Source organism: Aethalodelphis obliquidens, unplaced genomic scaffold (genome assembly GCF_003676395.1).
Source record: "Aethalodelphis obliquidens isolate GAN/ISIS:26980383/991018 unplaced genomic scaffold, ASM367639v1 scaffold40, whole genome shotgun sequence".
Lineage (NCBI taxonomy): Eukaryota > Metazoa > Chordata > Mammalia > Artiodactyla > Delphinidae > Aethalodelphis > Aethalodelphis obliquidens.
This window is the reverse complement of record NW_020837984.1, coordinates 10,071,532-10,096,386: the sequence shown is the minus strand read 5'-3', so window position 1 is coordinate 10,096,386 and position 24,855 is coordinate 10,071,532. Positions and strand designations below refer to the sequence as shown.

Sequence of the window (24,855 nt, the reverse complement as noted above, 5' to 3'; positions counted from 1 at the left end):
GAGCACACACAGCCCCGGACAGCATTTGGAGACTAAAGGAAAACACACACAGCGATAGAAATAAAACCTGGCAATAACTGTATGCGGATCTATGTTTCTTAAACTTAAAAAAAGCTATGTCTTCTTTAGAGCAACATAAAAACCTCAAGGCCACTCCCCACCCATGATTCTGATACACTGAGAAGCACCTCTCGTCTGTGTTTCCCCTCTTCCAAGAATATTTTATTGAATTTTATTTTCTGTACTTCTGCTATAAAGATACATTTTCCAAATATAAAATTATGCTCTAAACTTGAATGTTCCTTTAAAAACACCCATGTTTTTGCACGCATTGGAAGTATTCCCCCCAGGGATAGGAACCCTGAGAACCTTGGAGCTCCAGCATAGACGCTGACCAATGGGTGATTTGGCATATTGATTCAGGGTGAAAATTTGGAGCCCAACAAACATAGTTTCAAATCCGAGTGCTGCCATTCAATAAATGTGTGGTCTTGGGCAACTTCCATAACCTTTCCAGATCTTTCTGTTTTTTCTTCATCTATAAAATGGGAACACCAAGTACAGTACTACCTATTCCACATGGGTCACCAGGAGAAGCTAGATCAGATAATGCATACGGAACACTTAGCACCCGGCACATAAGGCACACTCAAGCAAATGGTAGCCACACCAAAACTTGTTGCCCAGCATAGAATATAACCAGTGACCACATGGAACTGAGAATTTTCACAATGTACTATTTTCACATCTTTCTCTGCTTCCTCTTTTAAAAAAAAGGCCTCACACCCACTTGTTTTTCTAGAAGAGGATGACTGTGGGCCAAAAAGAGGTTAAGAAGTTTTGCAGGAGCTCTTCATGGAAACAAGGCCAGGCCAATAAAATACTGTGTCAGCTGAGTCACAGAACATTGGAATGACAGATCTACAGGACTGGAAGGGACCTCAGAGATCTGTCACTCTCACCTGACTGATGAAGACACTGAGACCCAGAGAGGTGAAGATCCCACCTCCTCAGTCCCAGGGCCAGCAGCCCAGTCTGGGTGAAGAGCTCCTCCCAGAGTTGTGCAGTGCGCGACCACCACCTGTGCAGCCACGTGGCCCTGCACATCCTCCCCGGGCACAGTGACGGAATAAGGTGGTCCAGTCAGAGGGCATCTCAGGACTTCTGGGAATGTTGGCACAATGACTCCCACGCTTTTCCCACTCCCTGGAATAATGAAGCCCAAGAAGCTGCTGGTACTGTCGTACAGCCACAAGGGGAGAGCCTGCCCGAGGTCATCTGGAGGTCAGAGATGAAAGAAGAGAAGATGGCTTGGTTCAGTCCCTACAATCCAACCATGCCTGAATGTAGATCTACCTCATAGACTGCTTTCTGCTCAATTGTTTGAGCCAGTTAGTGTCAGTTGTTCTGCCACTTGCTAACTTGCTATGATTAATAGAGGGGTTCAAAGTGCTGTAAAGATCTAAGGAAGAAGATTTCAGATCACAAAAGCCTTCCCGAGCCACGTTACATCAAAGAAGGATCTGAAAGGAAGAATGGGATGTGGACATGCTGTGAAGGGAGAGTCAATTCCGGGAAGGAAAAGACCTTGAACAGATGCCTGAGATAGACAAGCCTGTGGTGCGGAGCGTTCGGGGAATTAGATTAAGTCAATTTGGCTAGAACGTTGGGTACCCGAAGGGAGTAATGGGAATCAGATTGAAGATGTACGTTCCTACCAGTCTGAAGTTTGTTCTTTTGTGTGCAGATAATTAGGAGTAGAGCAATCAGGGCTGGGTTTCAGAATGAATTCAGTAAAGGAGAGAGATGAGAACGAAACAAGAGAACTGTTTGGGAGGCTATTTGTAATTGTCGATGCAAGAGAGTCCATGGCTTCTAGGGTGCCCATAGTCCCAATTTGCCCGGAACTAAGGGATTTCCCAGGATGTGGGACTTTTGGTGCTGAAACTGGGACAGAGTCGGGCAAACTGGGATGCTTAATCACCCTAAACCATAAAGGAAAATGTTGATAGATTTCATTGAGTGAAAATAACATAGGACTAAAAAGATAGGAAACCGTCTACATACATCAAAACTTCAGTATTTTTCTCCAGAAGAAAATTAAAATAAACGAAAATCCCTTTTGAGACTTCCTGATTCCTATCATCCAACCTCCCCGTACCCTGGATACCACCAGCACCAGGAACCTCATCACCTCTGAATTCCCAAATTTCAACATCCTACTTTAACCAAAGCCATTCATATTTTCAGCACTCTCTTGTCCTTTCAGAGCCCTCCAGTACCTTCATTGCTCCCCTTTCTCCTTTCTGTCTTCACCCTCTTCTTTATCTAGCCAAGACTACTGCATCAACCAACTCAGTCAATATTATACCTTTTGGTCCTCTGCCCTTGGCAAAACTTTGGACTCTGGGTCAGTTCCACCATCGATCCCCTTCTACATAAAGACTGTAGATAAACCTTGGATGAAAGCTCAATGCTGCCCACCAATGCTTCTTTCCCTTCCTCTCTCCCACTTCCCCACTCAACTCTTCAAGCCCTGCCCTACCACTGATGTGGCTGTGTGACCTTGGGCCAGTTGTGAGGGTTAAACACATTTACATGTGGAAAAACACTTAGCACAGTGCTTGGCAGGTGATAAGTACCCTGTAAGTGTTAGCTTTTACTCACACAAGGATTTCAACTGCACACTTAGAAGGGTTGAATCAGTGTCTCAAGCAGTGTAGGTCACACCACTGGGGTGTTTGATAAATCAATCACACGGGGCATGAAATCACTGTGCAAAATTTTACTTTTGCAAAGATTTAACCAGACATTTCATCAAGGAAGACAGAAATAAGCTCATGAGAGGCTGCTCAACACCATTAGTCATTAGGGAAATGAAAATTAAAACTACAGTGATCTCCACTACGCACGTATTAGAATGTCTAACATTTTAGAAACCAATCTTAACCAAGGATTGGCAAAGATGTGGAGGAATTAGAACTCTTACGTGCTGCTGGTGGGAATGTAAAATGTTTGAGAAAACAGGTTTACAGTTTTTTTCATTTTGTGGCAATGTCTTAAAATGTTAAATATACACCTACCATAAGACCTAGCCATTCCCCTCCTAGGTATTTAGCCAAGAGAAAAGAAAGCATACGTCCACAAAAGATGTGTACACAGATGATCATAGCAACCTTAACTGTAATAGCCCAAGGCTGGAAACAACCCAAATGTCTCTGGACAGGGACATGGCTGGAGAAACAAATTGGGTACATCCATGCTATGGATATAACCCTCAGCAATAAAAAAGAATAAACTATTGATACGACAACATGGATAATTTGCAAAATTATTATGCTGAGTGAAAGAAGCCAGAAGAAAAAAGAGGACATACTGCATGATTCCATTTGTATAAAATTCTAGAAAATGCAAACTAATCTATAATGACAGAAGGCAAGTCAGTGGTCTCTTGGTAAATAGGAGGGAGGTGAAGAGGGACAGAAGTGAGTAATTACAAATGGGCTTGAGAAAACTTCTGAGGGTGATGGATGCGTTATCCTGATTGTGTTGGTGGTTTCATGGGTGTATACATATGTCAAAACTTATCAAATTGCACACTTTAAATATATGTAGTTTATTGTGTGTGAATTATACCTTAACAAAGCTATTTAAAAATTACTTTTGCAGGTGAAGAGTCTCAGCTTTTAGGAACACCAGTTGCAAAAAAGGGAACCTGGGGCTTCCCTGGTGGCGCAGTGGTTGAGAGTCCGCCTGCCGATGCAGGGGACACGGGTTCGTGCCCTGGTCTGGGAAGATCCCACATGCCACGGAGCGGCTGGGCCCATGAGCCATGGCTGCTAAGCCTGTGCATCCGGAGCCTGTGCTCCGCAACGGGAGAGGCCACAGCAGTGAGAGGCCCACGTACCGCACACACACAAAAAAAGGGAACCTGGCTGACTTAGGTGTGAAATGAGTGCCACCTTATTGCTTAAACACCCCAAACTAGTGAAATAAAGAGACTGGACAAAAATCCATAAGAATAAGAATGTACAATTACTGTTTGGAAAATATTTCTTATAAGTTATTTTATAATTGCATCCAGTATAAACCCTTAAGATACATATTTTCCAGTGCTAAAATATTTGCCCTTTGAACAGTCCTGGATGGATTATTAATATTTCCAAACAATGATTATACATTAGTTTAACAATAGGATTAAGAGAAATACATCTCTAAAAGAAAAAAAATGAAACAAGCACATGTTCACAATAGAAATTAGCATTAATTTAGTAAAATTAAGATTAGGATAGTCTATGACTCCTTGAATGGAAGCCATTTCCTGGGGTTTCTGCCCACTCTTAAATCTTTGAGTCTGAGGCAAACTCCTCCTTTGATTTAATTCAGCCTTTCACAAAGAGCAGCAGCTGCTAAAGAGCTCCTGGCCGCGTGAGACAAATTGTAAGTAGATGGCTGCTAAGAGACTGTTTTTCCCCAAAGGGGGAAGTGTGCCAAACCTGAGTAGGAGAGGGCAGCCAGGAGGAGAGGATGCTCACCACAGAGCAAAACAACGATAAGGGGGAAGTGCCAGGCCTGAGTGTCCTACAGAGCCCCTGGAAACTGGCACCAATGTTTCCTATAGAAGGAGAGTGAGGGGCAGAGATCACAGTCACCAGCCAGCCCTGTGGCGTCGGGTGAGCCACCTGGCCTTTCCATGCCTCGGCTTCCTTGCCTGTCAAATGGGGACGCTGGCACCCATCTCACAGGGTTGCTGAGATGCTCAAAATTGCCAAGAACTCTGAAAGTTTTTAAAAAGCATTTAACAAATTAGCACCATCTGGGTACCTATCAAAACCAGAGGGAACTTGGAGAAATTAAGTCTATATCAAGCTTCTCCAGCTTTTTCAACAATATCCCAGCAACCAAGAAGGCTGAACTTTCATTCTGCCTGTAGCGTTATGAAGAGAAATAGGTATTTGTCTTGTTTCCCAATCATACAAACTCCTGCCCCTCTAGAGACCTCAGTCCACTCCTCTGGTCCCACCCCCATTATGTGTTTAAGTAGATTCTGAGACTGTACTCAAGGACTGAATTGTGGTTGGTGTTAAGGTCTGTCTGGAAACTGGCAGTCCGTAAGTTACCCCTCCTCTCTTTCCTCCCCAGAGCCGAAGTCACAGCGCCCACCTCTGGCCCCCCGCTAACCGCAGCCCTCAGGCCGTCCTGCCCCATCTCTGGCATCTGCCTGTACCAGCATCTGGTATTTTGTTAAGTTAGCAAACAAATCCCTACCCAGTCTCATTTCTGAGTCTCAGTCATCAGAACTTGCCCGGGAGCTCCAGACTCTTAGGACGGGGACTTTGCAACACTTTGATTTCCAGACACTGTTCATTTCTCCTGTTCCGGCCAAGGGAGTGGAGTCTGGCCCTGAATCCTGGCCAAGTGCCCAGGCTGTTGTCCTCTGTGAGCAGGCGTGCCTGGTGAGCCGACGTGACGGTTGAGGACCTCGGGATAAAGCAGGTTTCTCAATCTCAGCACTGTTGACATTTGGGTGCAGATAATTCTTTGTCGGGGGTGGAGGGAGCCTTGCGCGCTGCAGAATGTTTAGCAGCATCCCTGGCCTCTACCCACTAGATGCCACCTTCTCCGGAACTGTGACAACCCCAAATGTCCTCAGACATCGCCCAAATTGTCCCTGATTAGGAACCACAGGGACAAAGCTTCTCTGACCTGCCTCCTGGAGCCCCTGTTACTCTGGGTTAGAGCACCCTATGGCCCCTTGAACACCTTCCACCTCCGGCCAGGGAGCACAGCTCCAGAGTCTGATTGGCTGGCCTTCCGCTCTAAAGGACATTTGTTGAAGTTTTGGCCACCCAGCCTCTGAACTCCCTTCCTGGGTGATCCTATCCAACATGAGGCGGAGGCAAAGATCACATTGTGGAATGCAAAGACCACTGCTGAGGTCATGGCCTCTCCCAGCTTCTCTTGTGGTGAGGACAGTGGCTAAGGCTTGCACCTATCCAGGTCTTCAGAGGACGAAAATGCCTTTTTGTTTCAACAATCCTTGTTAAAACCCTTCTAGAACATAGGCAGCTTCCAACTCACAAACAAGGCTCGTAAGGGAGCCTCCGGAGCATAGGCTGCCATGGAAACTTCTGGAGGAGGCATGTGTGTTAGTTTCACGTGGAGTTTGGAGGACCTGTGGATCCAGAGAAGGAAGAAGGATGGACCGGCTTTATAAGCCCTGACTCCAAAGAAAAACGATTCCTCTCTAGCCCAGTGCTTTCTAAGGAGCAATGGAATAAAGGAAGCACAATGGTGGTGGTGGGCAGGGGGATCAGTAGATTTTACTAAACAAAAATGAATGGCTGAACATGAAACAGTGCTTTGAATAAAATGAAACTGTTCATAACCTGAGAAATAGTTGCAATAAATATAACATGCAAAGGTTTGAAGCCTTAAGGTATATAAAGAATTATTCTAAGAAAAACATCAAAATCTCAATGAAAATAAAGACAAATAACACATCAGCTTATTTGCTGAAACGAACAAACAAGAATACAAATGACTGGTAAACCTAAGAAAAATGCCTAGGTACATGTTGGGCTGCACCCCGCGGGCCTCCAATCCCTGTAGCTCTCTAGCCTCGAGACTGAAGAAAGAGCCCAGTAACAGAGACATCAGTGATCTGTTGGACGGGGGATCTTACACAAAGGGTCTTGGATCAACACCCCACCATGTGCAGCAGAAGGCGGGCAGGACATGGCAGCAATCTTCACTACTTGGAGAAAAAGCTACCATTGATAGGGGGAATTGATGTCACGGGGGCTCACCAGGTACCAGGAGCTAATTAAGCCCTCTAATCTGAGGATTGAATAGTCATGTGAGTGAAGCAGGGCCTGGTGGAGCAGGGGATGTACAGAGAGCAAGAGAACGCCCTTTTTTTATTTTTTTGCTGTACGCGGGCCTCTCACTGTTGTGGCCTCTCCCATTGCGGAGCACAGGCTCCGGACGCGCAGGCTCAGCGGCCATGGCTCACGGGCCCAGCCGCTCCGTGGCATGTGGGATCTTCCCGGACTGGGGCACGAACCCGTGTCCCCTGCATCGGCAGGCGGACTCTCAACCACTGCGCCACCAGGGAAGCCCAGAACGCCCATTTTGAATGGCGTACCCAGAGGGGGACGACAACAGCATCTCAGTGTAAACTCAGCAATCAGACTCATTTTACAGTGAGGCCACCATTGTCACCCAGTCCACAATCAGATGCCCTTTGCTCAGACTACAGACAAGATGTAAGGTGTGTAACAGGCACAACACAGTGAAGATCATGACCATTAAGCAAAATACAAGAAGTAACAGCATTCTGAGATCATACCACCCCTGCCTGTGGTTTACGTCCTGGTCAGCAGTACTATACCACCCATCCACCCTCTGTCCCCACAGCCCGTGCCGGATACTGGAGAGGCGGTATGATATAATGATGCTTTTCTCAAGTAGGGACCTGGGATTAATTACCTTAGTAGTCTTAAGTGGGCCTGGGTAGAAGACAGGTGAAATCTGTTAAGTCCCTTTCTAATCTTATTCCCCATGGGACAGCACCCATGGGCAACAGGATTAGAAACCGAAACCACCGGGGACTTACCTGCCAGTTCCAAGGCCATTTATAATACTTTCCCCTGGGAGTAGATCCTAGGGCAAAGGCAAAAGTGAGTTACTGTCCTGACAGATAGTTGGCAATGGTCCTTCGGTGGTCAACAGTTGAACTCGGATGGTATTGACTAGCTGCCTTTGGGTTAACATGGTGTAGGCACTAGGACAATTGCTCCTGGGATGTCCAGTTATAGTTCGTAGGGTTTGAGTTAGCCTCCTGTCCGCATGTTGACAGAGAGTTTCTGTTTCCGTTAGTAGTCCATTCGTCCTTTCCATTAGCCTGGCAGCAGTGGGGTTGGAGGGTAGGTGGAAATGCCCGTGTAGATCATTTTTATCAGCCCATTCCTGAGCTTCACGGCCAGTAAAGCGGGTTCCTTGGTTGCTGTTGACGTCCATGGGGGTCCTGTATGTCTCGCACAGCTCTAGACCCTAAATAGTGTGTGTTTGTTTGTTTGTTTGTTTTAGCATTGCTGGACAACTTGGGTAGGCCTTCTGTAACGTCTTCCACCTGTTGTAACATACTGTAGACTGGACATAGCTGTTGTTCCACTATGTAGTTGCTCCGTCCCCTTCCACAGCTGGGACCAGAAGCCCAAAGTTACTTTATTATTATTTGGCCATTGCCACAGGCCCCAACCAAACCCTTCCAGATAACTGGCCATATCCAATGCACAAGCCTGTCCCTGAGTTAATATACCTAAACCTTGTGTCTGTGATTGTTTAGGGGTGGTGAGTCAGGGGCCTGCCTGTCTTTTGTAGATAATCCAGGTCCTTGCACTTGTCTGTATTCACCAGCAATCTGCGTGCAGTCAGAGGAGCCACGAGCCTAGGGCTGCTACTTTGGAACTGGAGAGTCTCTGAGGTTAATAGCATATCATCGATGTAATGGAAGAGGAAGACACCTCTCACAGTAGACAGCTGCCACAGGGCCCCACAGGCTAGTGGACAGCCATGGGGATCACCCCTACAACTTGCCATTCCCTGTCCTATTTCCCGACATCTCAGCACTCATGGGAGTTTCCTCAGCCTCCTGGCTCGTTCACCAATTTTTGGGCTGCACCCTGCAGGCCTGCAAGCCTTGTAGTTGCCCAGCCTCAAGACTGAAGAAAGAGCCCAGGGACAGTGACAGAGACATTAATGATGTGTTGGACAGGGGGATCTTACACAAAGGGTCCTGGAGCGACACCCCACCGTGCGCAGCAGACAGCAGAGAGGACATGGCAGCAGTCTTTACCACTCAGGGGAGAGGAGGCTTCCATCTACAGGGGGAATTGACGTCAGGTGGGTTCGTCACTTATCAGGAACTAATTAAGCCCTATCTCACTTTCCCCCTATCACATAGAAAATAAGAACAAATACAGCGCTAAGTGTGGGCCATGCTGGGATGAGTCTGGCCCGGCAACTGTGCAGGAGGAGGGTGAATTGTGCCACTGCCTGGAGAGAGGCTTGAACACATGCATTATGTGTGGCCAGAAGAATGTTCGTGTTCTTTTCATCTGGAAATTCCTCTTCTAGAGAAGGAGGCATAACCAGCAATGCATTTCAACTTAGCACACTGGATTTGAGCACAGGGGCTGCAGCCAGACTAACTAGTTCAAATCCTGGCTCTGCTCTCTCTAGGCCTCAATTTCCCCATCTGTTTACCCAGGGATTGTAAAATGTTTTAGGGCTGTTATCTAGACTAAATATTTGTTAATACTTGCAGAGTACTTACAACAGTGCCTGGCACGTAGTGGGCACTGGGTAAGTATTAGCTATACATGCGGTGTTATCTATGATAGCAACATACACACACAAAGGAAATAAATTAAATATCCCATATTAGGAAAACAAATAAACCATGGTACACTTATACACTAGCATTTTATGAAGGCATCGAAATATCAATAGTATTTTAAAAGAGTATTTCAAGACATGGTGATGATGAAAATAAGTAAGCCTCCCCACCATAATGAAAAGAACTTTATGTCGGATATTAGAAAAGTTAAAAAATTTGAATGAACATCATGATCTCCACCCCATCCTTTTTTTTTTTTTGCGGTACGCGGGCCTCTCCCTGTTGTGGCCTCTCCCGTTGCGGAGCACAGGCTCCGGACGCGTAGGCTCAGCGGCCATGGCTCACGGGCCCAGCCGCTCCGCGGCATGTGGGATCTTCCCGGACCGGGGCACGAACCCGTGTCCCCTGCATTAGCAGGCAGACTCTCAACCACTGCGCCACCAGGGAAGCCCCCATCATTTTTTTAATAGACTTTATTTTTAGAGCACTTTTAGGTTTACAGCAAAATTGAACAGAAAGTACAGAGATTTCCCATATACTCCCCGCCCCCATTCATGCATGGCCTCCTCCACTATCAACATCCCCCACCAGAGCAGTACATTTGTTACAAACGATGAACCTACATTGACACATCATTATTGCCCAAAGTCCACAGTTGACATTAGGGTTCACTCTTGGTGTTGTACAACCTATGGTTCTTTACAAATGTATGATGACGTGTATCCACCATTACAGTATCACACAGAGTAGTTCTGCCACCCTAAAAACCCTCTGTGCTCCTCCTATTCATCCCTCTCTTCCCCCTAGGATCAGGCAACCATTGATCCTATTACTGTCTCCTTACTTTTCCAAGAACGTCATATCGTTGGAATCTTACACTAAGTAGCGTTTTCCAACTGGCTTCTTTTACTTAATAATATGCATTTAAGATTCCTCCATGTCTCCTCGTGGCTTGATAGCTCAATTTTTTTTAAGTCAAATAATATTCCACTGACTGGAGGCACCACAATTTATTTTATCCATTCACTTACTGAAGGACATCTTGGTTGCTTCCAAGTCTGGGCAATGATGAATAAAGCTGCCATAAATATGTGTGCACTTTTTGTGTAAACCTAAGTTGTCAACTTATTTGGGTAAATACCAAGGAACACAATCACTGGATCAAATGGGAAGAGTATGTTTAGTTTTGTAAGAAACCTCTGAACTGTCTTCCAAAGTGGCTGTACCACTTTGCATTCCCATCAGCAAGGAATGAGAGTTCTTGTTGCTCTACATCCTCACCAATATTTGGTGGTGTCAGCGCTTTGGACTCTAATAGGTGTGTAGTAGTATCTTGTTGTTTTAACTTGCAATTCTCCCATGATCATGATCCCTTTTAAAAATTAAATTTATAATGTATCTCTTAACTTTTTCAGATGTTTGCTTTATTTTGTTTACTGAGATTCTCCTTGTTTTATATAGAATCTCTCTTCAAGAGTATATTTTACCTTGTTTACTATTATTCCACCTGCTTTCAAAATATCTACCTGTCTTTCAAATGTCAAATAAAAGTTTGTTTACTTCTAAGTACAAGACTTCCCTCCTCTGCGAATCCCAACACCATTTCTGGAGGGGTGTCTGTTGAGGGTCTTTGGGGGGACCCTTTATGTAAACGAGGACTCAAAATGTTGGGTTTAAAACTGAGAAAAAGGGGCTTCCCTGGTGGCGCAGTGGCTGAGAGTCAGCCTGCCAATGCAGGGGACACGGGTTCGTGCCCCAGTCCGGGAAGATCCCACATGCTGCGGAGTGGCTGGGCCCGTGAGCCATGGCTGCTGAGCCTGCGCGTCCAGAGCCTGTGCTCCGCAACGGGAGAGGCCACAACAGTGAGAGGCCCGCGTATCACACACACAAAAAATAAAACTGAGAAAAAGTAGTTAGCACTTTTAGGTTGCTGGCTCTTCCATTCACTTCTGCCTGCAGAATTTAGTAAACTGCAAAAGTCACATTTCAAAATATTCTGAGATTATGGTCTTATTTCCGTACAAATTAGAAAATGACAAGTGAAAACAGCACAGAGAGGTAAGTGACTTGTTGGAAGGCCACACACCTGGTTGGCGATGAGTTCCCAGCTGGGCCACCTGCCTTGCCTCAATATATTTGTTCTGAGCCCTGATACCTGGGGTTCAGAGATAAACACAAGACTGATCTCAGGGATCTGGGTTTCTTTCCAGAAACTCCTGCCCTACCAGGCCCTCAATGAGCTGTCAGAACTATCAAACAGTTCAGCTACAACAAGAGTTAAATGGTGTGCTAGGCTGGAAGAATTGACCTGGTTTAAATATTGGCAGGAAGGGCAACAGGGGCTCAGCTAAGGTTGTCTTCCCTTTGTTGACCGCTGACCTAGCAAACAAACAGTGCTGGGCTGTAAAAGTCCTGAGAGCAGCGGGTAGGGTTTTGCTCCCCACTTGCCCAGAGCAGGGATGATCAATATTTGTTAGCTGTTTGAAGGAAGGTAAAATTAGGCACAGGTGTCTTGGCCATGCCTCTTAGCCATTATCTGTGGAGCTGCTAAATAAATAACCCAGTGAAAGGGGCTGAGCCCTGAGACCTAGGGGCTTTGAGACAAAGGCAAGGCTGACCCCACTGGCCCAGAGGTCTTGGTTTCTTTCCAGAAGGTCATGAGTCTCCGGCAGTAGTTCAGGGAAGCTGCTGGCTTCTGTAACTGGGCATTATAGGGAGATCACAGAGGCTGTGACCACTTGAAAGGCTTGGACAACAAAATCAAAACGGGCCCTGTTAGCCAAGATTTCCCAGCAAGGTTCAGCTGTTTACTGGTGCTGAACTAGAAAGAGTTGAGAGGAGCCCAGCTGCCCTGCGGGGAGGTGGAGGCTGTTGGAAAAACCCATTTAGTAACCACTCAGGGAAGCCCCCCAAGAGAGGGATTTAATTTTCCTTAGGTCTGAGGTCAATGGCTGCCACAGGAAGTAAGGGACAGGATTTAAACAGTAAAATTACTGACTGTACCAAATGGCTACAGATCACCAGGCATTTGCATCTACAGTAATAACCTCCACAACATGTCTGTGAATCCAACAGGGGAAGGTCGTGACTTGCCCAAGGTCACCCAGATGGTCAAATTGAGAGCTGTGATTCCAGGCCATCTGCTCCACTACAGAGCCCAGCTCTTCACGATGCCAACTTCCAATGATGAGAACATGACTTAGACTCTGTATCAAGACAAAGGGAGCTTTAAAAGATAAATGCATAAGAAGACAAAAGAAACACAGCTTCTCAAAGAACAGATTTGAAATATTCTGCTGTGTTCATAACAATTTTCTTCCCCACCTTGGAAGACTGGCATTGGTTCTATCCTCCCTGACAAGAGTTAGCCCCTGCCATGGCTCATCAGGCTCCCCCAAAGATACTCCCACACCCCCCAGTTCTGGGGGGAGGTTTGTGCCTCCCTCCCTATAGCAGATCGACTAGGGAGAATCTAATGAAGTGGGGAGATGGGTTGTTAATTCTACCTTTTCCTAAGTGTTTCCTGATTTGCCTTAGACACAGACTAACTTCTTCCAAGACCAGTGCCACTGGTATAGCATAATCGTTTATGTAACCTTGAAAATGCTGCAGTGGTTTTAAAGTTATGTCCAGTTGTGCTTTGGAGTTAAGCTTTATTTCTTTAAGACCCTCACAACATTGCACAAAAAAGCAGTTGCTGAACCATATATGTGGTATAATACCATTTCTATAAAAAAAAATCTCTATATAATTTCATGTATTTTCATAGGAAACAATCTGAGAGGATGCTTAGTAAACTGCAACCACAGTTAGCTTCAGGGAGCAGGTTCACAGCTCTGCTGTGTTCGTGCAAAGGGCCCTTACACTTCTTCCTCCCCGTACTTCTATATCGTTTGACATTTTTATAACAATATGAATTATTATTTTAAAATTTATATACAGTAAAATGCACTCTTTTTGGTGTACAGTTCTATGAGTTTTGACAAATGTGTAGATTTGTGTAACTACCATCACAATCAGAACCACATGATCCAGCATTTTCACTTCTGGGCATTTACCTGAAGAAAACAAAAACACTAATTTGAAAAGTTATACGCAGGGGCTTCCCTGGTGGTGCAGTGGTTGACAGTCCGCCTGCCGATGCAGGGGACATGGGTTCGAGCCCTGGTCTGGGAAGATCCCACATGCTGCGGGGCAACTAAGCCCATGCACCACAACTACTGAACCTGCGCTCTAGAGCCCGTGAGCCACAACTACTGAGCCCACGTGCCACAACTACTGAAGCCCGCATGCCTAGAGCCTGCGCTCCGCAACAAGAGAAGCCACTGCAATGAGAAGGCCGCGCACCGCAACAAAGAGTAGCCCCCGCTCGTCACAACTAGAGAAAGCCCGCATGCAGCAACGAAGATCCAACACAGCCAAAAATAAACAAATAAATAAAATGTATTTTTAAAATAAATAAATAAATAAAAATTTAAAACTAAACAATAAAGAATATAGTCCTATCACCTAAAAAAAAATCCCTTTACAGTCAACCCTCTCTCTATCCCAACCATTGGAACCAGTGAGCGGTTCTTCATCACTCTAGTTGTGCCTTTTCCAGAACGTCATGTCAATGGGATCTTACAGTATGCAGCCTTTTGAGCTTGGCTTCTTTCATTCAACATAACTATTTTGAGGTTCATTCATGCCATTGTGTGTATCACTAGTTCATTCCTTTGACTGCTGAGTAGGATCCCACTGGATGATGTATGCAGTTTGTTTCCCATTCACCTCTTGAAGTATATTAGGCTGGTTCCTTGTTTTTGACAATTATGAATAAAGGAGCTATAAACACTCATGTGCAGGTTTTTACATCAACATAATTTATTTTGGGTAAATACCTAGGAGTAGGATTGCTGGGTCATATATTAAGTATATGTTTAATTTGATAAGAAATTGTCAAACCACTTTCCAAAATGGCTGTACCATCTTACATTATGAAATAAAGAAATGTATGAGCATTCCAGTAGCTCTGCATCCTCTCCAGAACTTGTACTTGATATGATAAGTGTTTTGGATTGTAACCATTCTGGTAGGTGATAACCTCATTGTGGTTTTAATTTGCATTTCCCTACTGAGTAATGGTATTGAGGATTGTTTCGTGTGCTTCATTTTTTTGCTATCTTTCTTGGTAAAGTGTCTATTCAATTTTTGCACATGTTTTTGGATTGTTTGTTTTGTTATAGTTGAGTTGCATTACTATTTTTAAGAGCTCTATTGATACTAATTGACATACAATATACTGCATGTATTTAAAATGCATAGTTTGATAAATCTGTCATAAGCATACACCCATGAAACCACTGCCACAACCAAGATAATGGACACATCCATCACCCCCCAAAGTTTCCTCATGCCACTTGATAATCCTTTTTCCATTCCTCTTCCTGCCAACACCCACTCCCCAGGCAACCAGCGATCTGTTTTACGAGTTAGTTTGCATTTTCCAGAATTTTATATAAATGGAATCATACAGTATGCACTTTTTAAAATCTGGCTTCTTTCACTTAGCATAATTGTTCTGCGATTCATCCATGTATGTATCAATAGTTCATGCCTGTTTTATTGCTGAGAGTATTATTTCATTGAATTGGATACACCTCAATTTGCTTATACATTCACCTGCTGATGGACATTTTCAACGGTTACCAAAACAGCTGCTATGAACATTCATGTACAAGTCTTTGGGCATATGTTTTCATTTATCTTGGGTAAATATAATACAATAAATACCCAGGAGTGGGATGACTAGGTCATACAGTAAGTGTATGTTTCACATTTTAAGAAACTACTAAACTGTTTTCAAAAGACTTGCATCATTTCACATTACTCTCTTAATAAAAGTTTTTTTTAAATGGTTTTACTGGTATTCACTGATCACTGTGTATAAACTTTCCTCAGTCACAGAATTTAGGGTGAGAGTTGAGAGAGAGCTGAGTTCTTTCTCATAATAAAAGGAAAGAATTGGATGGGTGGTGTAGGGTAGGGCCTCCAGATGGAGCTAGGAATTTGGGCCCTGATGGCAGAAACACAGAAGATTAAAAGACCCCGTGACTGTGTAGCCACAGTCAGTTGGGAAGAACACGAATGTCTCCTGTGGGATTTTATGGCTGTGTGAGTTGTAAGCTGTGCTATATAAAGACCTCTTCAGTCATCTGCCATGAAATCTCCAGTGAACTCTGTACTGCTCACCACTGCTTCTGAGTAAGTGAATTCTGTGGGCCAGTGTTTTCCAAACTGCAGATAAACACCCACTCCATGACTATTATTCTTCTCTAAAAGATTCACTTTCACCAATTCATTTCATCTTTGTCTCAATCTTAAACTGATAAAGTTTTTTAAACTACTTAAATTAAAAACTTGAGTCCCTGAACTCCTGACTCACCTCATGGGCCACCAGGGGGACTCACTGCACACTCTGTGAAAGGCTGTCTTGGGGTACCGGGGAGGTTAAAAAACCCTTCCCTCTACCCTCTTCGGTTCAATACATTGGTCATTTGAATCAAACTGATTAAAGAGAGATTAATAGGAGAAAAGATTATTTTGCATACATATGAGGGCCTTACAGAAAAAAAGTGAAAACCCCAAAGAAGTGGTTAGACCTGAGGACTTATATACCATTTTAACAAAGAGTAATAAACTGTGGAGAAGTAAGTAGACAAAGGAAGGAATAGGGGTTGGACTTCTAGGGGCATAAGTTGTGGGAAGGTAAATATATGGGGGAAGCTAATGGATTATAATGGATAATAGGGTTATTTAGTAAGGTTTGTTATGTTCAAGTTGGTGCTTTCTCCGCTGAAAAAGCTTCTCCTCTCTGGTGATTGAGTCCTTCTCCTTTTTCTGGTATTTCTGGAAGATTTATGTTACCTTAACAAAGGGAAAGTTATGCCCTGCTTTTAGACAGACAGCTAATTGTCTTCAGTTAAAAACAACCCTTGCCAAAGTGGCATATTTTGGGGTGGCATATTCTGATCCCCTTCAAGGGAAACCTGAACAAGGCTCAGAGCCCAGTGGCTGCATGAGGGGTGTCAGCTGCAAGAGATAAGAGGACAACTACTTACATACACTTCTACTTATGTGTGTTCTATTGTATGTTACCGAATGCAAGTACGTGTGCCCGATGCACAGTGAGGCCAAACAAACCAAAACGTCTGTGTTTGGAGCAGAGTGAGGTTTATCTGAAATTCATCAGAAACCTGCACTTGTCAGAAAGTCCCTCCTATGACTCTTCCTGACGGTGAAGCACTTTTGCAAAAGCATCAGAGTACAACGATAACTGTCTATAAACAACCGAAAGACTTTAAAAGACATGGTTAAACACCTGCTTACGATGTAATCGATAAAGAAACGAACTATGACTGTTAGCATTTTATCAGGACATACCAGGTGTTTAGAAATTCCATATCATTTTTAGAACAATCTGTATTAATATCATTTATCCATAGAGTATAACCTGAGAAGGCTTATCATTCATTTGGTAAGGCTTTCCGCGTAATTTAACATTACCAAATAATCCTAGTTAACTTAATCTCTCTCTCTCAGATGCATCAAGGTTCCTCTGAAGCATCTCAAAGTTAGCTTCAGGTCAAAAGAAATTCAGTTAGAATTTGATATTTGGGAAGTTTGTCAAAAATATCAAAGAGGTTTCAAAACACTTGGTCAAATAAGATCACAGGTCACTGTGAAACAGTACTTAAATTCACTTAACCAAAGTGGCAAAAGATTTCAAAAGCAAACACAGATCACTTAAAGGCAAAGAACCTCACACAATCTGTTATTGAAAGCAGTATTCCAAGAAAACTTTGCTCTCTTAACAAAGTTCTCTCTCTAGTCTTGCACCAGCCTACTTTTAATAACAAAATTCATTTACCTAATTAAATTTAATCCAATCTTGGCTAATCCTGACCATGTACAAAACTCTTTTCTTAAGGTTCCTTTTCCACAAACTTCCCCTCACTTTCTGTATCCACATTATATGTCCCCCTCCCCCGCTTTTTTTTTTTTTTTTTTTTAACCATCTAGAAACAACCAGGTCTAGGACAAAATTACTTTCTTTTCCCTTAACAAAATGCAGTTCCATTCCTCACACTCTGTTTTACTGAAAACACACATCTTACTTTCCTAACATATTGAAATGTTTCTCTTGTTTTAGTAGATTTAATCACATATAATTTTAACCCTTAGAAACCTTAATCTCCAGCAAAAAACCAAGGAGCAAGTAACTGGGAGCTATCTGTCAAACCAGCATTTCCTGATTAGAAAACGTATGCTTTAGTCTTCCTCTCCTAAGAAGGCAAAGGTAGGTAAACTTACCACCCAGCAATTAATGTTCCAATATTTTATCCTATCTGAAATGACCCAGATAGTCGATGAATTCTCACCACTCAACTTAATTTAGTTTCAAGTTATCAAGTTACTTTCCTTGCTGACAAATTCACAACAGCTAAAATAAGGTCTTATTTGACCTCTAGTAAACCTAGGTACAACAGAAGTACTATACTTAACATTATGACACTAAAGACATGTCAATATTAGTCAAACCAACAAGCTTAAGCTAGCTTCGATACCAGATGTTGATTCAGCACTGAATATCTCCCAGATCACTTGAACCTAAAATTCATTCTGACAAGTTTCTTTTTTATTTCTGAGAATTTAGATAAGCACTTAATTTCTTTTAAGCCAATTAAACAGAACTCATCCACGAACCAATCTTGGCAACGCCACTTTGGAGCCAGAGACACCTCGTATTTATAAGGTACATACATATATCTATTTAGACAGAGATCTTACAATTGTTCTCTGTTCACTCATACCTAATTATTCATGGACAAACAGCAAACCAATGCAACGCAGAATTGCAGGTCTCTCAGGGTCACAATTCCCTGGCTCCAGAAAGGGAAATTCCCAACCAGTCCTCTGCCATAGAAAAAGCCAATGCAATAGGGAAGGATACCCTCGTGTTGTCAGAGACCAGAGATGTCTCAACCAGCCAACACAAGTACTGATATACACACATAGACAAACAACAAATATCGTCCCACAAACAAAAGATAACACAAGGTGTAGCCCCCAAATTCCACTTCGACTCCGAGATGGAGGCTGCCAGAGTGTCCTGGCTCCCGAAAGAGAATGGGCCCAGAGTGGCTTGCAATGAGCCCTGGATGGCTCACTCCCTGAAAGTGAAGTGAGCCCTAGATGGAGCAAGTAGAATTTTCCCATCCCGCGCAAGCCAGGATGATACACACAAAAACACAAACTACAAATAAGGTATGGTCACACAGAAAATCAGAGGAGGTGTAGTCTAAAAATTCCACTTCCACTCCCAGACAGAGGCCTCCAGATTGGCCCAGCTCTTGAAAGAGAATGAACCCAGAGTGGCTAGCCCAGAGTGGCTCACTTCCCACAAGAGTGAGCCCAGAAGGAGTGGAGAGAATTCCCAGCCTGCATGCATACTGGAGCTACTCACCCCCAAGCGACACCGAAAGTGAACTGTAGCTTAGGACGTTCCTTGGCTCCAAACGGACTTGGGCTGAGGCGGCCAGTGCCTGCCACGGAGAGTCTCTCTGAGTTCCCCAGAGCAAAATGAGCTCCGGCAGCTGCCAGGGATTCGGGGAAAGGGCTGCTCCTGGCCAGGGTCGACTTGCCACAGGCATGAACTCCTGGGCTGGCTCATCAAAACTGTTACCAAATGCAGGTTTGTATGCCCACCACACAGTGAGGCCAAACAAACTGAAACGTTGAAATTTGGAGCAGAGAAAGGTTTACTGCAGGGCCAGGCAAGGAGAATGGGTGGCTCATGCTAAAAACCGTGAACTCCCTGATGGTTTTCAGGGAGAAGTTTTTATAGACAAAATTTGGGATGAGGGTTGGCAGGGTGTGTGACTTTCTTCTGATTGGTTGGTGGTGAGGTAACAGGGTAATGCTCAGCCTGAAGTTGCCATCCTCCACCTCAGTGGAGGCCTTAGTTCCTACAAAAGAGCTCAAAGGTATTGTTATGTGTATCCCTTCAGGAGGAACCAGGATCCTGCCCCAGGGCTGCACTATTGTTTCTTGACTGCTCCTTCTTTGTTTCTGCACCCCTCCCATTCCCTGATTAGCAACTGTTTGAATCTGCCCTTTGGAACTCAGGGAAGGTCCAGGAGGCTGAATGAAGCCTATTTCCTACAAACAAGAAATGGGGGACATGGAAAGTCTTTTGTGTCCAGGAGGGCCCCACAGGGACCTGCTCAGTTTTCAGGATGTGGCCTCCTAGTGGGCACAAGCCCATGACGTTGGACCTTCGGCTTTCCAGCCCATCAAACCTTGGTGCTGAGCTTGGTACATCATGCGTGCTCTATACACCCTTTTCTAATAAATAGCAGAGCTCACAATTCGTAACCAGGCAATAAGTGGTCAGTGCCACCTCTGCAGAAGCCCTGGTGCTGGAGGAACTCAGAGGAGGGACCCAGGCTTTTTTCCTATGACTCCTTCTCGTGACATGCACTCCAGTCAGCCCATATCAACCACTGGAGGGGCCCATACGATTTGTCTGCACTTCCTCTATGATATCCAACACTCCCACCAAAGCCAGGCCCCTGCCATTTCCACCTATTTCTGGGGGGGGAGTGACTCTGCCTTGAACTGGTGGCACCAGGCAAGGAGCGTGGTCTCTGCAGGTTTTGTGCTCAAAGTGGGGCTAAATTTGCTCTGAGCGTCTTAATCACCCTTCTTGGGCCAGCAAGGATTATGAGTTATGGCAAAGGAGGGAGGGGGCCTATCACCTGCGAAGAAACTCTGGCTCCCAGCTAGCCTTCCAGACCACGTTCCGACTAGCAAGTACCTGCCACGGCCTGAGGGTACTTTGAAAGGTTACCGAGACAGCTGAGGCCTCATCGAGGGAAGGCGTGAGGGCAGTGAAGAAGGCAATGGGGGGTGGGGGGTGGCGATTTGGACTAAGTTCCTTTGGAGTCACGTCTTTCTCTAGAACTGGGCTTATATAATTTGTTGCTTGAGAGCTTTTCAAGAGTTTAGAGTCGTGGTTCTCAAAGGGCAGTCTCTGGGTCAGCAGTCTCCGCGCCACCTGGGAACTTGTTTGAAATGCAAATTATCAGGCCACCCCAGACCTCTGGAGGTGGAAGCCAGCCCTCTGCGTTTTAAAAAGCCCTCTGGGTGATTGTGATGTAGGCTGAAGTTTGAGAAACTGTAGAAAGTGACTCCTTAAAAACATTCCCCACCAGCCCACTCCTGATCACCTCGTCTCTCTCTCACACACACGCACGCACGGACGCACTTGACTCGGAAAGAGCCAGAGCGTGCATCTGTGAGATGTGGAGCCCGGGTCGCTCCGAAGCTGACTTAAAGAATCGCAAGGCGTACCTCCCCCTGCTTGCCAACAGGAGCCCTTTGCTTCCGCCACGACTTTCACACAGTCCGTATTCAACTCGCTGTGCCGACCTTGCTTTTGCATTCCAGCTGGGCACAAAGCTGAGGCCTGTTTTCCCATTGTCTGTCAGATGAATGCTTGGATTGGTGTCCGGCTGCCCGCTCGTGCTTGGTAATCCGAAACAGAGACCTGGAAGTCTCGGGGCCAATTCAGGCTTCCTGCCGGGGAGCCAGCTGGAAGCCTGTTGAAGAAAGGACGTTGGTGTCACAGCGCCACCCTGTGGCGGGGAGGGAAAGAGCCACTCTGCACGGCGGTCTGCATTGGGCTTGGAGTCTGCAGAGACCTTAAACCTCATCAAATCCAAACATAACAAAACGCCCATTTAAAGAGCATTTACTGTGTGTTAAGCACGGTAATCATTGCCTCAGAGTTTCCTACGCGGTAGATAAGGTCACACAGCTGCTAAAAGTGAGCCAGGCTATGAGTCCCCAAAAGTCTGTAGAGAGGTGACACAACTAAGTACCCATCTGTCCTTTCATGCTCTTCCAAGTTCCAGTGGGGAATGCTCTTTATAGCCCTGCTTCTCAAACCCACAAGTGCAGGCAACACCTGGAGATCCTGTTACAAGGCAGATCCTGATTCAGCAGATCTGGGCAGGCACCCAAGATCCTGCATTTCTAAGGGCTCCCAAGTGATGCTGATGCTGGATCACAGACCACACTAAGAGGCAAGACCCAGAGCAGTGCTGTCCGGTAGAACACAGAAGGGTCTAACCCCACGCTGTCCAACACATTGGCCACTAGCCACCTGTGGCCATCGAGCACTTGAAATATGGCTACTGCAACTGAGAAACTAAAATTTTCATTAATTTCAACTACTTTAAAAGTAAATAGCCCCTCTGTGGCTAGTGTATCCCATACTGGACAGAGCAGGGTCCCTCATGAGGGGGGGCTTAGGCTAGCTTGTTATAGAAGAGCCAAAATTCCATGGCAGGTTAAAGCAGGATTATTGATTAACAGATTTTTAGAGCCATGGGAGATTAATAGACTCCAAACTTGAAGATGTGGTATATATATATACAATGGAATATTATTCAATCAAAAAAAAGTGAAATAAAAAAAAAGTGAAATAATGCCATGTGCAGCAACATGGATGGACCTAGAGATTATCATACTAAGTAAAGTAAGCCAGACAAAGACAAATATCATATGCTATCGCTTATATGTGGAACCTAAAAAAATGGCACAAATGAACTTATTTATAAAACAGAAATAGATTCACAGACAGAGAAAACAAACTTAGGGTTACCAAAGGAGAAAGGGGGGGGAGGCATAAATTAGGACTTTGGTATTAAAATATACATAACACTATATATAAAATAGATAACCAAAAAGGACTTACTGTATAGTACAGGGAACTATATTCAATATCTTGTAATAACCTATAAGGGGAAAGATTCTGACAAAGAATATATATACTCTTCTTCAACATGGCTGTTGCCAGGAGGCCACAGGTGGGCCTCTCGATAGGGCTGCTCGTGACAACGTCGCCCCCCCCCAAGAGCAGATGATGAGAGAGCAAGAGAGAGGGCCTAGGATGGAAGCTGCAGCCTTTCGTAACCTCAACATGATGTGCTGTACCATCAATCCTGCTGCATTCTGTTGACCACAGAGTAACCCTGTTGCATTGTGGGAAAGGACTGCACAGGTGTGAGTACCCAGAGGTGGGGGCCACTGGGGGTCATTTTGGAGGCTGCTCATCACAAATATGAAAAAGAAGATAAAATTCACCTGAACCCTCGCTCTCCATAAACGATCACTGTAGCACTGAGAGGTAATTCCTGTATGTCACACGTATATTTGTATGTGTGTGTATGGCAGATTTTTTTTCTGACTCTTAACTCATATATTAGTCTCTGTATTTTTCCTCCATTTCCCTTTCAGCTGGAAATCCAGGCTTTGTTTAACCTCCTTCCTGCATGGAAGATATGCACTCAATTTTTATTATTCTACTGGATACCCTAAATTGCAAACATGCTTATTTGATGCAACAAAATATAAAGTGAATCAATGTCTTTATTCTCCTCCTAAACAATTCAATGATATTAAAACATTAAATCAGATCATTAAGCTCCCATTTTATAATTACTGTTGTCTAGTGTTTTAGTCCTATCTCATTTTTACATATCCTAAATTAGTTTTATAAATCATTATTATTGTTTTTAGATTTACCCCCTGGTTTACCTGTTTCTTTACTCACCAATGCTTCTTTCATCCCAAAGCAAGATGAAGTCTTGGCACCTGAAGGTTTCTTTCTTTCTTCCTTTCTTTTTTTTTTCTTGAAAGCTCAGCATTTCTAGGAGTTTGTAACAGGAGAATTTTCAAATCATCTAATTCCCATGTTGCTGGTAATCCCTATATTCAAGTATTGTAGCAGGGCTAGTATACTTCTTCCTTTTGAAAAACTTAAACCCATTGAAGAGATTATGCGTCTGAAGGGGGCAGGCTGGAGAGAGGTCTTGAGGCAGCAGGGAGTTAGGGATGAAGGGAAAAAGGAAAGGCAGGTATTTGAGGAGGGAGGTGGCAAGACCTCAGAGGTGATACTTCAGAGGGTGGGTCTGAGGAAGCCAGTCTCCAGGATTTCCAAGATTCCTCCACCCAGGCCAGGCACTAAAGCCCACAGGGACCGAGTGGACAGGGGATGGGGAGGGCTGCAGTGGGATCTGTGCGTATATATGGTCAAAAATCACAGAAGCATACTGGTGTTTTGCTGCTGTGGACCACGGATCCCAGCACAACTGTGGTGATGGGGACACCTGAGAATCACTGAAGGCAAATTCCCATCAGGACAAGTGAGGGTTAGGAGGCAGAATTAAATTGAGTAAAAGGAAATAAAGGACTTAAATATTTCTTGCTCATATAGTTTGCAGGCTGAGATTCATACGTGCTACACACACACACACACACACACACACACACACACATTTAAACTGTAGTCTAGTTGTACTTTTGTATCCTGCTTTTTCACCTAGCTTATATTACAGACATGATGCAATGTGATTATCTACACTCCCCAACCATGTCCACAAAGTTTCCATGAAGAGAGTCATACATCAGGGGATGCCCTGCTTCACTGGCTGTGAGGGCAAAGTGCAAGGTCACATTCCTTTCACTCTTCAAAGACCCAACGCCCCAGAGAATCTATCAGGAGAAGCCCTTTCTTCGATCCCCGGGAGTCCTCGGCCCTATTATAACCTACTATAACCCCGTGCGTCTCAGCCCAGCAGGAGAGGCCTGTTCTGGTGACTCTCACCTGGAGGCTGGGACACCTTCTCCTCCCCGGCTAGTAGGTGGCTGCTTCTTGGCTGTCACAAGATGTCACCAGCGACTTAGCAGGTGGATGCGTTTCCTGTCCTTAAGGATGGCAGCGACCCAGGCTATTTCCTCAACCCTGAAATGAAGCTATTAGTTACCATTACAGGTTTTCTGTGAATTCAATGTAAAAAAAAAGGTTAAAAGTATTGTGATGATCACTAAGTCTGACACCCATGTTCTCATTCTCCCCCTTCTGAAATGTGGTGGAATTGCACTTCCTTACCCTCTCGAGGCCTCTTTGAGTTTTGGGAGCCCAAGAAAAGTGGGTGAAAGTGACCCATGTCACTTTGACCCTATGAGCCAATCCATAACTTGTCACATTTTCCATCTTCCTACCACTGCTGCCGTCGCCATTCCACATGGTGGCTACTGCATCAGCTGTGGTCCCTGAATGAGGCCCATGGAAGTGAGGCCCCAGCCACCTCAAGATAGGCAGGTGGAATGAATATAAAATAAATCTTTGTTGTTCTGAGCACTGAGATCTGGACATCATTTGTTACCACCTACCCTAACTGGTTAAATTTTTTTTAAAGGATGAACCTACTCAAGGTTACAGAGGCTTAATATTAAAGCAGAAGAGAGGAGAGGATGCAGACTATTTTAGGGTTCTTCCCCATTCCTCACTCATTGACAGGGGGTTACAGCTGCCTTGAGACAGAACAGCTTCAATGCCT

At 44.6% G+C, this 24,855-nt stretch overlaps 1 protein-coding gene across 4 annotated transcripts in view; it reads right to left on the bottom strand.

Moving 5' to 3' along the window:
- The window catches only part of SLC1A4 (solute carrier family 1 member 4), a 99,294-nt gene that overhangs the window by 67,427 nt on the left and 7,012 nt on the right, over positions 1-24,855 (bottom strand). For 2 of the 4 annotated variants that reach the window (XM_027131841.1, XM_027131843.1), the window contains exons 2-4: positions 24,120-24,257; positions 23,067-23,162; positions 20,801-21,048 (exon numbers count right to left, since the gene is read on the bottom strand). The gene's annotated coding sequence lies outside the window, so the exon portion shown is untranslated. Of the gene's footprint in view, positions 1-18,911; positions 19,498-20,800; positions 21,049-23,066; positions 23,163-24,119; positions 24,258-24,855 lie in introns of those variants that run through there. The other 2 variants (XM_027131842.1, XM_027131845.1) reach the window with 2 other exon arrangements.